The sequence below is a fragment of the Phyllobates terribilis genome, unplaced genomic scaffold, assembly GCF_046119375.1.
Source record: "Phyllobates terribilis strain yellow unplaced genomic scaffold, ASM4611937v1 Scaffold_4__5_contigs__length_816908805, whole genome shotgun sequence".
Lineage (NCBI taxonomy): Eukaryota > Metazoa > Chordata > Amphibia > Anura > Dendrobatidae > Phyllobates > Phyllobates terribilis.
In genome coordinates, this window is record NW_027362764.1 from 638,000,350 (window position 1) to 638,015,004 (window position 14,655).

Below are 14,655 nucleotides of genomic sequence, written 5' to 3' on the forward strand. Positions count from 1 at the left end.
CAGACAGCAGAAGCCGCAGCTAAGGCCATCTGTCAGGATTTCATCCGGATTTATGGGTGCCCGAAGCGAATACATTCTGACCAGGGGGCCTGCTTCCAAGGACAAGTGATGGATGAGCTATACCGCATCTATGGGATCGACCGATCCCGAACAACGCCCTACCACCCTCAAGGGAACGGTGCATGCGAGCGCTTCAACCGAACCCTGTTGCAAATGTTGCGAACGCTGGAAGCGGACAAAAAGATGAAGTGGCCCGAATTTGTGTCCGAGCTGGTGTGGGTGTATAATAATCGAGTTGATGCGACTACTGGCTACACCCCTTACATATTGCTGTTTGGAAGAAGTGGGCGAGAAATTACTGAACTGAAGCTAGACTCAGAAGACTCCGGCCCGGGCAGTAGCCCAAGTACCTGGATTCGAGAACACCAGCGTCAGCTCCATACAGTGAGAAGACTGGTTGCTCAGAAGTTTCAGGAAGTAGAGCATGCAGATCGGCCCCCGACCACAGGCGGATCACTTCAGCCAGGAGACCGAGTACTGGTAAGGGCCAAACGATTTGGGAGTAAACTGGACCATCGTTGGGAGGCGATACCATATCGGGTGGTGAAGAAGGTTCACCCAGACAACCCCATCTACGAGGTTAGGCCCGAAGGGGATGACACCGCGACACCCAGGGTGTTGCACCGCAATATGCTGCGACCTTGCTCCTCTGAAGCAGAAGTCTGTAACGAAGTTGGGCCTTCAAACGTATTGGCTGGAGTGCCACATGCAGGAACCTTGGGGGATGAAGAAGGATGGGCCACAATGCTGTTGGGCCCATCAGAACCGTTGAGGCCAACCCCGAGTGGAACCCAGAATGAGTAGAGAAATGACTTGCAGTCCCCAGTAGTTGATTCATCGGATCTCCCGGAGTCCCCTCTGCAAGAGGAGCCCCGCAGAACTGAGCGGGCTAATGCCGGAATTCCTCCTAACTGGTATGCTCAAGAAGAGTTTATCTGGTCTCAAATCCAGCAGAAAATGCAGGAGTGTGCCCAACTCCTGTCTGAACTTGCACTGCCTGGAAAGAGGCATCAATTCTGCGAGAAGTCCACTCGCCCGAGGACTGGCAAGCAAAAAGGAGGGAGGAATGTAGCAAAGGCGAGAGAGCTTGTAAGGGAACTCCTACATGATGTTTCAAAGATGGAGAGAGGCTGCCATCTGCTGGCCAGACACAGTCAAGCGGAACCAAGATATGCAAGGGAAGTTGAAGGGAGAGCAGATTTAGACGCTGGACCCGATTAGGTGACTTCCAGGAAGGAGTTCCGGCAGATAAGAGGCCAGCGCGCCAAACCTGAAGGGTCTTTGGCGCCAAGCAGCAGCAGAAAGGAGCAGACGTGTTCCCTGCGTGCTGGGAAGCCCCGCGTGACAGGCCTAAGCCAGAGGCCTGTGAGGTACCACAGCCGGGCACCGGTAGAAGAGCTCCGGATCCCTCACAGATGTGACCCGAGTGCTGTTCCTGCTGAGGAGACTCGGAGCCTGCTTGCGGTGCTGAGTGAGTTTGCGGAACCCGACGTCGCCCGCCGACAGACGAGGTCTGGACCCCCCTACCCATGGCTCGAGAGATTGCCTCCAACGGCCAAGCAGAGAGGACTTGAGAGACGGCTGCCCCAGGAAAGTCACGCCAGCGAAAGCAGAGGAGCTGCATACGTGAACAGGGCTGTCACTTCTACGGTTCACTCACAGTACCGGGGACAATTGGGTTTAGGTACTCAGGTTGGGAGGGGAATGGTTGGGGCTAAAGAAGCTCAACGTGATCTAATTGAATTTATCCGGAAAAAGACTCACGGCCTAGCGGGAATAACCAGTGACCCCCGCTAGAGCCATATCACAGTTAAGGAACTCACGTGGTGTCTCCCATGATCTAGGGCACCACATCACCTTGAGAGACTTCGCATTTTGCTAATACTTCAAATTACTGTTTATTACCCTTGTTGCAATCCCTTGTTCAGCGTACCTGTTATATATATATATATAAACTGTTTATATTTAACTCTTACTGTTCTCGCCTTGTGTCTCTGTGCGTTGCATTCCGGCACCTGCATTACATATATATAAATTAATCTACCTAAAAAAACACTAGGCAACACCAAGGACCCTGTGAGTTCCTGTTCTTGTAGCCTAAACTGGTACTACCTAGCCGTAAGAAAAAAAAAAGGTATTCCCAAGGGTCAGTTCCTACGCATCAGGAGAAACTGCTCCAGTATCGGGGATTTGAAAAGACAAGCTACCAACCTATATCAAAAATTTTAAGACAGGGGTTATCCACCCCAGATCCTTGATTCATCATATTTCTATGTTTTGAGAAGGGTGAGACAATCCCTCATTAACAATCCAAGGGAAAAACAGGATATGACTATCACAAGAATAATTGGCACATTTGATAAGCAGGTCAACAAAGTCTACCACACCATCACAAAATACTGGGGTATCTTATTAGCAGACCCAAACCTGATAGGAGTAGTGTCACCAACTCCCAATATCATATATAGGAGAGGATGATCTATCGGTGTTCGTCTGGTACACAGTTTGCACCAGAAACCACCAAAATGACGAACCTGACTTGATTAAAAAAATTGTGGGTATTTCAAATGTGGCAATTGATGCACATGTGATTGTATGGATCCATGTAAGGTGTTTAGAAGTGCATTTTCAGGTATAATCTTCTCCATTAGAGATTTTGTAAACTGTAAATCATCATGTACCTGTCCTCTAGACTATATTGGGAAGAGCACTAGAGAACTTAGGAGATGGGTTAGCGAACATATGGGGGACATTCATAACAAGCTTGATACCCCTACTGCACGCCATATGAATAATGTCTATCAGGGATGCTGCTGTTATGTAGAGTCTCTCTGGTAACAGAGGCTGATCCCCTTTTACAGTTCACAGCTCTTATTCAGTAATTTTTTCACAGGATTGGAGAATAGAGCTGAGCTGCAATACCACAAACAACCTCTAGACCAGGGTGTTGCTGTGTTATGTAAGATGGCAGCCATGCTGATATTCTCCTGGACAAAGGGGGAGGAAAACGGTGACAAAGTAAGGAAGGACAGAAGATAGTAAGGAAAAAAGGAAGGAATGAAGGGAGGGAGGGAGGGAAAAAGAGAGAAGCGGGGAGGGAGGGACAGATTAACAATGCTATCATAGACATAAGAAATACAATGTATTTTATACTTATTGAGTTTTTCTTCTTAAAGTGGCTATAAATGTGTCTATAACCATTTGATTTAGTAAAATCTTGGACACAAATATGATACAACAGTGTGCTGTTTATTGCAATCAGGCAAAGAAAAGCTGAATCCAACAATGTATCACTTAGATTACTAAGTGCAGCAGTTCTGACACAATCACAAGTTTTTAGATTTAGCAATGCAGCAGAGCTGAGAAATCTAACCCTGCCCACACCAGGCTCTCTCTGTACATTGTCTGTTGACAGTGAGCTGCTTATCACAAGAGGGGCGGATTTGGACTAGCTGTTGTGTGTACATCAGACTTAGCTAGCATAATCTCCTAGTGATAAAACCTTCTCTGTAAGTAAACAACAGAACACAGCTTGATAAGTGACACATCCACAAATTCTGAATTTAACCCCTACCTCATTCTGTTCTCAGATTACATAGTATAACCTGCTGACAGATTCCTTTTAATGTATATTTTGTGTTTAACGAGTTTCTGATTTGCACCATTTCATGAGCTATTCCCATAGATAGATAAAGCACCAATGATAGTTCTGGACTTTATTAACTGTATTCTTAACTTTTTGCAAGAAGAAAAATTATGAGTCTTGCAGGCTGAGGCCAAGCAGGATAGGTGGCATGAAGTGGAAATTTCCACTAAATGAGGAAGTAGTAAAGCAGGTAGTAAAGCAGGTTAATTAAAGAGGGACAGCAAGTAGAATTTTCCTTTAAAGACAAGTAGCTGAGAGATCACTATACAGTTTAGTAGCCATTTATAAAGCAATATAAGGCTGCGCTGACAATATGGAGGCCAACAAACGTGTAGCTTGCAGCACTTTTCAAAGGACAAAAGAGCAGATCAGGGCAATAATAATAATAATAATAGTTTATTTTTATAGCGCCAACATATTCCGCAGCACTTTACAAATTTTAGGGGGGACTTATACAGACAATACAGAATAAGCATATCTCAAATCGAACGGAGTGAGGGCCCTGCTCGCGAGCTTACAGTCTATGAGGAAGTGGGGGAGACACAAAAGGTAAAAAGTACATATATTGTATAATGCAGCCTTGATATACTGAATAGGATAAATAATAATACATGGACTGGTCGCCAGCCAGTATGTGTGCAGTCCTGACAGAGGCTTTTATGTGCATGGTTGGTTTGAACCCGAAGTTGAAGAAGATTTTAATATGGGGGAAAGCTGGGATGGACAGAGTGTGTTTAGGTGATACGCCAGTCTAAAGAAATGTGTTTTTAGGGTTCGCTTGAAACTGTGGGTATTGGGAATTAATCGAACTGTCCTGGGTAGTGCATTCCAGAGAATTGGCGCAGCACGCGAGAAATCTTGGAGACGGGAGTGGGAAGTTCGGATTATGGAGGATTTTAGTTTCAAGTCATTTGCAGAACGGAGGGCACGTGTAGGGTGGTAGATTGAGACAAGGGAGGAGATGTAGGGGGGTACTGAAGCATGGAGCGCTTTGTGGGTAAGCGTGATAAGTTTAAAACGAACTCTATATTGGATGGGCAACCAATGCAATGACTGGCACAGGGAAGAGGCATCTGAGTAGCGGTTGGCGAGGAATATGATCCTGGCTGCTGCGTTCAGGACGGATTGGAGAGGGGAGAGTTTAGTAAGAGGGAGACCGATTAGTAGAGCGTTGCAATAGTCAAGACGAGAATGAATAAGAGCGACAGTAAGAGTTTTTGCCGAGTCAAAGGTGAGAAAAGTCCTGATTCTTGAGATGTTTTTGAGGTGTAGATGACATGAACGAGCGAGTGATTTGATGTGAGGAGTGAAAGAAAGATCTGAATCAAAAATGACCCCAAGACAGCGGGCTTGTAGCTGGGGAGTAATGGTTGAGCCACAAACGGAGATGGCAATATCGGGCACAGGTAGATTAATGGAGGGAGGAAAGACGAGTAGTTCAGTTTTTGACAGATTCAGTTTTAGGTAGAGGGAGGACATAATGTTAGACACAGCAGAAAGACAATCACTGGTCTTTTGTAGTAATGCAGGGGTGATGTCCGGAGCAGAGGTGTATAATTGGGTGTCATCAGCATAGAGATGGTACTGAAAACCGAATCTACTGATTGTTTGTCCAATAGGAGCGGTGTATAAGGAGAAAAGAAGGGGGCCTAGGACTGATCCTTGAGGAACCCCGACAGTAAGAGGAAGTAGGGAGGAGGAGGAGCCGGCAAAAGACACAGAGAAGGAGCGGTCAGAGAGATAAGAGGAGAACCAGGAGAGAACCGTGTCCTTGAGGCCAATAGTGCGGAGCATAGTGAGGAGGAGCTGATGATCCACAGTGTCGAATGCTGCAGAGAGATCCAGGAGAATCAGCAGGGAGTAGTGACCATTAGATTTAGCTGTTAGTAGATCATTAGAGACTTTAGTGAGGGCAGTTTCAGTAGAATGTAAAGAGCGGAAACCAGATTGTAAAGGGTCAAGAAGAGAGTTGTCTGAGAGATAGCGGATTAGACGGGAGTGGACCAGGCGTTCCAGGAGTTTAGAGATAAAGGGAAGATTGGAAACAGGTCTGTAGTTGGCCGTGCAGTTCTGGTCGAGGGATGGTTTTTTAAGTAATGGTTGTATGCTGGCGTGTTTAAAAGAAGAGGGAAAGATACCAGATGAGAGGGAAAGGTTGAAAATTTTAGTTAGGTGAGAGGTGACAGCTGGAGCAAGGGACTGAAGGAGATGTGAGGGAATAGGGTCGCTGGTGCAGGTGGTAGGGCGAGAAGATGCAAGGAGCCTGATCACTTCATCTTCCGTGACTGGTTCGAAGTCAGAAAATGAGCAAGATACAATGTGGCGGGGGGGAGCATGCATAACATTTGGGGATTGGGAGAAAATTTCCTGTCGGATATGGTCAATTTTTTCTTTGAAATAGTTAGCCAGATCGTCAGCGCTGAGGTCGGTGGTCGGGGCCTGTGCTGTTTGATTGAGGAGAGAATGAAACGTGTCAAAGAGTCGTTTAGGATTATTGGAAAGTGAGATGATGAGGTTGTTAAAGTAGGTTTGTTTGGAGAGGTGAAGGGCAGAGTTATATGTTTTCAGCATAAATTTATAGTGGAGGAAATCTTCGGGCAGATTTGATTTTCTCCACAGCCGTTCAGCGCACCTGGAGTACTTCTGGAGAAGACGTGTTTGAGGCGTGTGCCAGGGTTGTCGCCGTCTATGCCGAATTGTTCTTTGTGTAGGAGGTGCGGCTTCATCCAGGGCGCATAGCATTATTTTGTTATAATGCTTCAATGCAGAGTCGGGACATGAGAGGGAGGAGATTGGGGCCAATGATGATTGCAACCTTTTTATAAATTTCTGGGTGTTAATGGCGCATAAATTTCTATAAGTGTGGACGGTGGGAGTGTCTTGAGTAGAGTCACAGTTCTTGACAGAGAATGAAAGAAGATTATGGTCAGAGAGTGGAAGGGGAGAGTTAGTAAAGTCATGTACTGAGCAAAGCCGGGAGAAGATCAGGTCCAATGTGTTCCCGTCCTCATGTGTAGGAGAATTAGCAAGCTGTGAAAGGCCGAAGGAGGAGGGCAATCTCCCTTATAAAGACGCAATGTCCAAAATCCAATGAGCCCTCTTGGATACACTATGCACTTGTAAAGAGTACACAGCGTCCAGCAGGTGGTGAGGTTCAAAACATCTTTATTCTGCCATAAACAGGATTTGACGTTTCGACCCTTCATAGGTCTTTTTCAAGCATTGTAGGACACATCATGCTGCAGTGTAGGTACGATAGGGTCAAAATCTGTACTGATCTGCATGCCGATTTTCAGATGACAGCAGGTTAAAGCACATTTATTGTTGGACGAGTCAGTATGAAGCAAAGAGGCAGCTCACTTAGTGGCCAATAACAATGAAATTGCTTTTAGCCACTGTCATCTGCAAAATCGCGCTGCTCTGCATTCCAACTCTGATCTCGGCCACATTAAGAATGAGCCTTTGCATTGTTGTGGTCACGATGTGTAAGAGCAACCTAAACCTGCAGACTGATTCCTTTAATACAGTCCACAGGTCACTGCAAAAGTCCCTGTCAGGGGGAAAAGGGAGCAGCTGGGTCAGGAGTAGAGATGAACGGTGTTCGACTAGAACTGTTCGCCAATCTCAAATTCGAGCTGTTTTGGGCGGTGTTCGAGTTGTTCAACGAACCCGAACGATTTGCAAAAAATTCGGCTGTTCGAGGTTATGTTCGATAACTGTTCGTGCACCAAAAGCGTGTCCTGCATGTCTGGTGCTATTTAGAGCACCAATCATGCAGGGATTGCCTGCCACTCACTGTAATGCCACAGCCATGGTGGTTGTGGCATTACAGTGATTGCCCAAATCGATGGGAACAGTGCCAACAGTGAAACATGAAAAGCCGGCAATTCAGCAGCGGCATACACCGGTACCCGACAATATAGAACCGAAAGAATAGAGCTTCACACATAGATTAGATAGATATAAACATGTCAGCCACATATATACGAAGTACAGTGAAAGTGCTGCTTACTGTACTTGTCATTTAGCGTAAAGGATTTATCAAAAAAAATAATAGTGTTTTCATGCACCGTCTCTTTAAGAAAGCCGGCCGGCAATTCAGCATCTGTACCCGACAATTTATAACAGACAGAATAGAGCTTCACACATAGATTAGATAGATAGAAACATGTCAGTCACATATATATGAAGTACAGTGATAGTGTTGGTTACTGTACTTGTCATTTAGTATTAAAATAAAGGATTTATTATTAAAAAAATTGGCGTGGGGTTCCCCTTAATTTTAGGCTCTAGCGGAGGTTAAGCAGACAGCTGGGGCAGATGTTTGAAGCCTGGGAAGGGGGTAATACCCACGGAGCTTCCCAGGCTACTAATATCAGCCCCCAGCTGAATACATAGCCTTTACTAGCTATTAAAATGGGGGACCCCCCCAAAAAAAATGACGTGGGGTCCCCCCTAATTTAATAGCTAGCAACGGCTAGGCAGACAGCTGGGGGCTGATATTAATAGCCCAGGAAGGGAGCCATGAATATTGGCCCCCTCCCAGGCTAGAAACACCAGCCGTCAGTCGCCCCAGAAATGGCGCATTCATAGGATGCGCCAATTCTGGCACTTAGCCTCGCTCTTCCACGCTGCCCTGGTGCGGTGGCAGGGGGTAATAGGGCTGGGGTTGATGTCAGCTTATAATGCCAGCTGACATCAAGCCCAGGTTAGTAATGGAGAGGCGTCTATAAGACACCCCCATTACTAACCCCATAGTCAAAGTTAAAAAAAACACAAACACCCAGAATAAAGTCCTTTAATTGAAATAAAGACACAATTCTTTATTGTTCTAAATTAAACCATACTTACCGTCACGCCCATTCCAGCTGAAGCCAACGATCTCCTGCAATAAAAGAAAAATAATAAAGCAACCTCATCCTTACCTTTCCATGGTTCCCACGACAGCTTCAGCTCTGCTACATCGAGATGACAGGCTGGACCGCAGCAGAACGCCGCCATCCAGCCTGTCATCCCGCAGACACTGAGAAGAGCAGGCTTGCTTGCGCTCCACATTGTCTCTCTGTGACGGCATAAAGATGAGCCGAGGTCATGTCCAATGTACTCGGCTCACCTCATGCACGTCACTAACAGCGTGGGAGAATTCTCACGCTGAAGCGCTGAGTGCAGGAGAATTTTCCCACGCTGTCAGTGAGGTGCATGAGGTGAGCTGAGTTCATTGGACATGAGCTCACCTCATGCACGTCACTGACAGCGTGGGAGAATTCTCCTGCACTCAGCACTTCAGCGTGAGAATTTTCCCACGCTGTCAGTGACATGCATGAGGTGAGCCGAGTTCATTGGACATGACCTCGGCTCATCTGGATGCCGTCACAGAGAGACACTGAGGAGCGCAAGCATGCCTGCTCTTCTCAGTGTCTGCGGCATGACAGGCTGGATGGCAGCGTTCTGCTGCGGTCCAGCCTGTCATCTCGATGTAGCAGAGCTGAAGCTGTCGTGGGAACCATGGAAAGGTAAGGATGAGGTTGCTTTATTATTTTTCTTTTATTGCAGGAGATCGTTGGCTTCAGCTGGAATGGGCGTGATGGTAAGTATAGTTTAATTTAGAACAATAAAGAATTGTGTGTTTATTTCAATTAAAGGACTTTATTCTGGGTGTTGTGTTTTTTTTAAATACTTTACTAGAAATTCATGGCGGTCATGTCTAATACTGGCGTGACCCCATGAATTTTGGGCTTGGGGCCAGCTGATAATACCAAGCTGGCCCTAACCCCTTTATTACCCAGTGAGCCACCGCACCAGGGCCCTGGATGAGTTGGGTACAGCGCCAGAAGATGGCGCTTCTATGAACGCGCCATTTTCCGGGGTGGCTGCGGACTGCAATTTGCAGCGGGGGGGGGCCCAGAAAGCTTGGGCCTCCCTGCGCTGCAGATTCCAGCCCCCAGCTGCCTAGTTGTACCTGGCTGGACACAAAAATAGGGCGAAGCCCCACGTATTTTTTTTTTAATTATTTAATGAAATTCATGAAATAATTAAGAAAAAAAGGCCTTCCCTATATTGTTGTGTCCGGCCAGGTACAAATAGTCAGCTGGTGGTTGGGGGCAGCCCGTTCCTGCCTGCTGTACCTGGCTGGACACAAATATAGTGCGAAGCCCCACTTCAATTTTTTTTAATTATTTCATGAAATTCATGAAATAATTAAGAAAAAAAGGCCTTCCCTATATTGTTGTGTCCGGCCAGGTACAAATAGGCAGCTGGTGGTTGGGGGCAGCCCATTCCTGCCTGCTGTACCTGGCTGGACACAAATATAGTGCGAAGCGCCACTTCAATTTTTTTTAATTATTTCAGGAAATTCATGAAATAATTAAAAAAAAATTGACGTGGGGCTTCGCACTATATTTGTGTCCAGTCAGGTGCAGCAGGCAGGAACGGGCTGCCCCCAACCACCAGCTGCCTATTTGTACCTGGCCGGACACAACAATATAGGGAAGCCCTTTTTTTCTTAATTATTTCATGAAATAATTTAAAGAAAATTGACGTGGGGCTTCGCCCTGTTTTTGTGTCCAGCCAGGTACAACTAGGCAGCTGGGGGCTGGAATCCGCAGTGCAGGGAGGCCCAAGCTTTCTGGGCCACCCCCGCTGCAAATTGCAGTCCGCAGCCACCCCGGAAAATGGCGCGCTCATAGAAGCGCCATCTTCTGGCGCTGTACCCAACTCATCCAGGGCCCTGATGCAGTGGCTCACTGGGTAATAAAGGGGTTAGGGCCAGCTTGGCATTATCAGCTGGCCCTAAGCCCAAAATTCATGGGGTCACGCCAATATTAGACATGACCACCATGAATTTCTAGTAAAGTATTTAAAAAAAACACAACACCCAGAAAAAAGTCCTTTAATTGAAATAAACACACAATTCTTTATTGTTCTAAATTAAACCATACTTACCGTCACGCCCATTCCAGCTGAAGCCAACGATCTCCTGAAATAAAAGAAAAATAATAAAGCAACATCATCCTTACCTTTCCATGGTTCCCATGACAGCTTCAGCTCTGCTACATCGAGATGACAGGCTGGACCGCAGCAGAACGCTGCCATCCAGCCTGTCATCCCGCAGACACTGAGAAGCGCAGGCTTGCTTGCGCTCCACAGTGTCTCTCTGTGAGGGCATCCAGATGAGCCGAGTTAATGTCCAATGAATTCGGCTCACCTCATGCACGTCACTGACAGCGTGGGAAAATTCTCCTGCACTCAGCGCTTCAGCGTGGGAGAATTCTCACACTGAAGCGCTGAGTGCAGGAGAATTCTCCCACGCTGTCAGTGACGTGCAGGAGGTGAGCTGAGTTCATTGGACATGAGCTCACCTTATGCACGTCACTGACAGCGTGGGAAAATTCTCCTACACTCAGCGCTTCAGCGTGGGAGAATTCTCACGCTGAAGCGCTGAGTGCAGGAAAATTCTCCCACGCTGTCAGTGACGTGCAGGAGGTGAGCTGAGTTCATTGGACATGAGCTCACCTTATGCACGTCACTGACAGCGTGGGAGAATTCTCCTGCACTCAGCGCTTCAGCGTGAGAATTTTCCCACGCTGTCAGTGACGTGCATGAGGTGCGCCGAGTTCATTGGACATCAACTCGTCTCATCTTTATGCCGTCACAGCCAGACACTGCAGAGCGCAAGCATGCCTGCGCTTCTCAGTGTCTGCGAGATGACAGGCTGGATGACAGCGTTCTGCTGCGGTCCAGCCTGTCATCTCGATGTAGCAGAGCTGAAGCTGTCGTGGGAACCATGGAAAGGTAAGGATGAGGTTGCTTTATTATTTTTCTTTTATTGCAGGAGATCGTTGGCTTCAGCTGGAATGGGCGTGATGGTAAGTATGGTTTAATTTAGAACAATAAAGGATTGTGTCTTTATTTCAATTAAAGGACTTTATTCTGGGTGTTTGTGTTTTCTTTTAACTTTGACTATGGGGTTAGTAATGGGGGTGTCTTATAGACGCCTCTCCATTACTAACCTGGGCTTGATGTCAGCTGGCATTATAAGCTGACATCAACCCCAGCCCTATTACCCCCTGCCACCGCTACAGGGCAGCGTGGAAGAGCGAGGCTAAGTGCCAGAATTGGCGCATCCTATGAATTCGCCATTTCTGGGGCGGCTGACGGCTGGTGTTTCTAGCCTGGGAGGGGGCCAATATTCATGGCTCCCTTCCTGGGCTATTAATATCAGCCCCCAGCTGTCTGCCTAGCCTTTGCTAGCTATTAAATTAAGGGGGACCCCACGTCATTTTTTTGGGGGGGTCCCCCATTTTAATAGCTAGTAAAGGCTATGTATTCAGCTGGGGGCTCATATTAGTAGCCTGGGAAGCTCCGTGGGTATTACCCCCTTCCCAGGCTTCAAACATCTGCCCCAGCTGTCTGCTTAACCTCCGCTAGAGACTAAAATTAAGGGGAACCCCACGCCAATTTTTTTTAATAATAAATCCTTTATTTTAATACTAACTGACAAGTACAGTAACCAACACTATCACTGTACTTCATATATATGTGACTGACATGTTTCTATCTATCTAATCTATGTGTGAAGCTCTATTCTGTCTGTTATAAATTGTCGGGTACAGATGCTGAATTGCCGCCCAGCTTTTTTAAAGAGACGGTGCATGAAAACACTATTATTTTTTTTAATAAATCCTTTACACTAAATGACAAGTACAGTAAGCAACATTGTCACTGTACTTCATATATATGTGACTGACATGTTTCTATCTATCTAATCTATGTGTGAAGCTCTATTCTGTCTGTTATAAATTGTCGGGTACAGATGCTGAATTGCCGGCCGGCTTTTTTAAAGAGACAGTGCATGAAAACACTATTATATTTTTTAATAAATCCTTTACACTAAATGACAAGTACAGTAAGCAACACTGTCACTGTACTTCATATATATGTGACTGACATGTTTCTATCTATCTAATCTATGTGTGAGGCTCTATTCCTTCTTGTCTAAATTGTCGGGTACCGGTGTATGCCGCTGCTGAATTGCCGGCCGGCTTTTTTAAAGAGAGTGTCTTCTGAGCAGTTTGTCAGCTTTTGGACACCTTTGAAGGTGTTTTCTATGTGTTTCTATGTGTTTTTGTTTGCCTGCCATTGGTTTTAACGGTGTTCGACGGTGTTCTAAGGTGTTCGACGAACAGTTCGACGAACAGTTCCTCGAACATCCCGGTGTTCGACGAACCGAACCGAACCCGAACACTACGGGGGTGGCTCAACACTAGTCAGGAGTTGAAGAGGGAAATGATAAATGCAGGGACAAGAGACTTCCTGTTTCTACCTAGAGCAGAGAAAAGAGGATAATTAACTGAGTAGAGAGGTAAATGAGCAATTGTAAGTACATATGCCCAGGTGGCGAGCATTTTTATTGGTATATGGTCTCCCATGCTGGTATGTGCTGCCCCCCTCCTGGTATTTGTGCTGCCCCCATCTTGTCCCCACCATCCTATCCTGGTATGCATGACACCCCTCATCCCCATCCTGGTATGCATGGCAACCCTCATCCCTATCCTGGTATGCATATCACCCCTCACCCCCAATCCTGGTATGCATGGCACCCCTCATCCCCAATCCTGGTATGCATGGTACCCCTCACCCCCAATCCTGGTATGCATGGTACCCCTCACCCCCAATCCTGGTATGAATGGCACCCCTCACCCCCAATCCTGTTATGCATGGCACCCCTCATCCCCAATCCTGGTATGCATGGCACCCCTCACCCCCATCCTGGTATGCATGGTACCTCTCACCCCCAATCCTGGTATGCATGGCACCCCTCACCCCCAATCCTGGTATGCATGGCACCCCTCAACCCCAATTCTGGAAGGCATGCCACCTCTCATCCCCAATCCTGGTATGCATGGCACCCCTCACCCCCAATCCTGGTATGCGTGGCACCCCTCATCCCCAGTTCTGGTATATGTGGTACTCCTCATCCCTAACCTGGTATGCATTGTACCCCATCCCTCATCCCTCTCCTGGTATGTATGGTATCCCTCATCCTGGTATGCATGGGCCCCTCACCCACATCCTGGTATGCATGGCACCCCTCACCCCCATCCTGGTGTGCACGGCCCCTTATCCGAATACTGGTATGCATGGCACTCCTCATCCCTATCCTGGAATGCATGGCCCCTCATCTGAATCCTGTTATGCATGGCACCCCTCATCCCCAATCCCGGTATCCATGGCACCCCTCATCCCCAATCTCGGTATGTACGGCACCCCTCATCCCCAATCCTGGTATGCATGGCACCCCTCATCCCCAATCCTGGTATGCATGATCCCCTCACCCCACAATCCTGGTATGCATGGTCCCCTCACCCCCCAATCCTGGAATGCGTGATCCCCTCACCCCACAATCCTGGTATGCAGGGTCCCCTCACCCCCAATCCTGGTATGCATGATCCCCTCACCCCACAATCCTGGTATGCATGGTCCCCTCACCCCACAATCCTGGTATGTGTGGCCCCCTCACTCCCCAATCTTGGTATGTGTGGCCCCCTCATCCCTTTCACGCTGTACACACATACAAAAAAATAAACAGTTATACTCACCTATCTTCTCTGTGCTCCAGCACTGCTGCGTCCTGTTCTGCCGGAGGCCGGGGGAGGAGTGCGGCACCAAAGCACCGCGCTGTCCGACACCATTTTGCTGAAGACACACTGCAAATGTGTCTTCAGTAAAATGGCATCGGATAGCGCTATGCGCATGCGCCGATTAGATGCCTCACTTCTGCCCCGGTTTCCGGCGAAGAGAGGAGCCGCGGCAATTCTCCTCCCGGTCAGGTAAGTATGTAAGTATGGCGCCAGAGATCGCGGTATGCGTTCAGTGTCTACGCATACTGCGATCTCCGGCGCCATACACTCCTCTTACCTGTAATGGCTGGATGCGTGCTTCTATCTGGA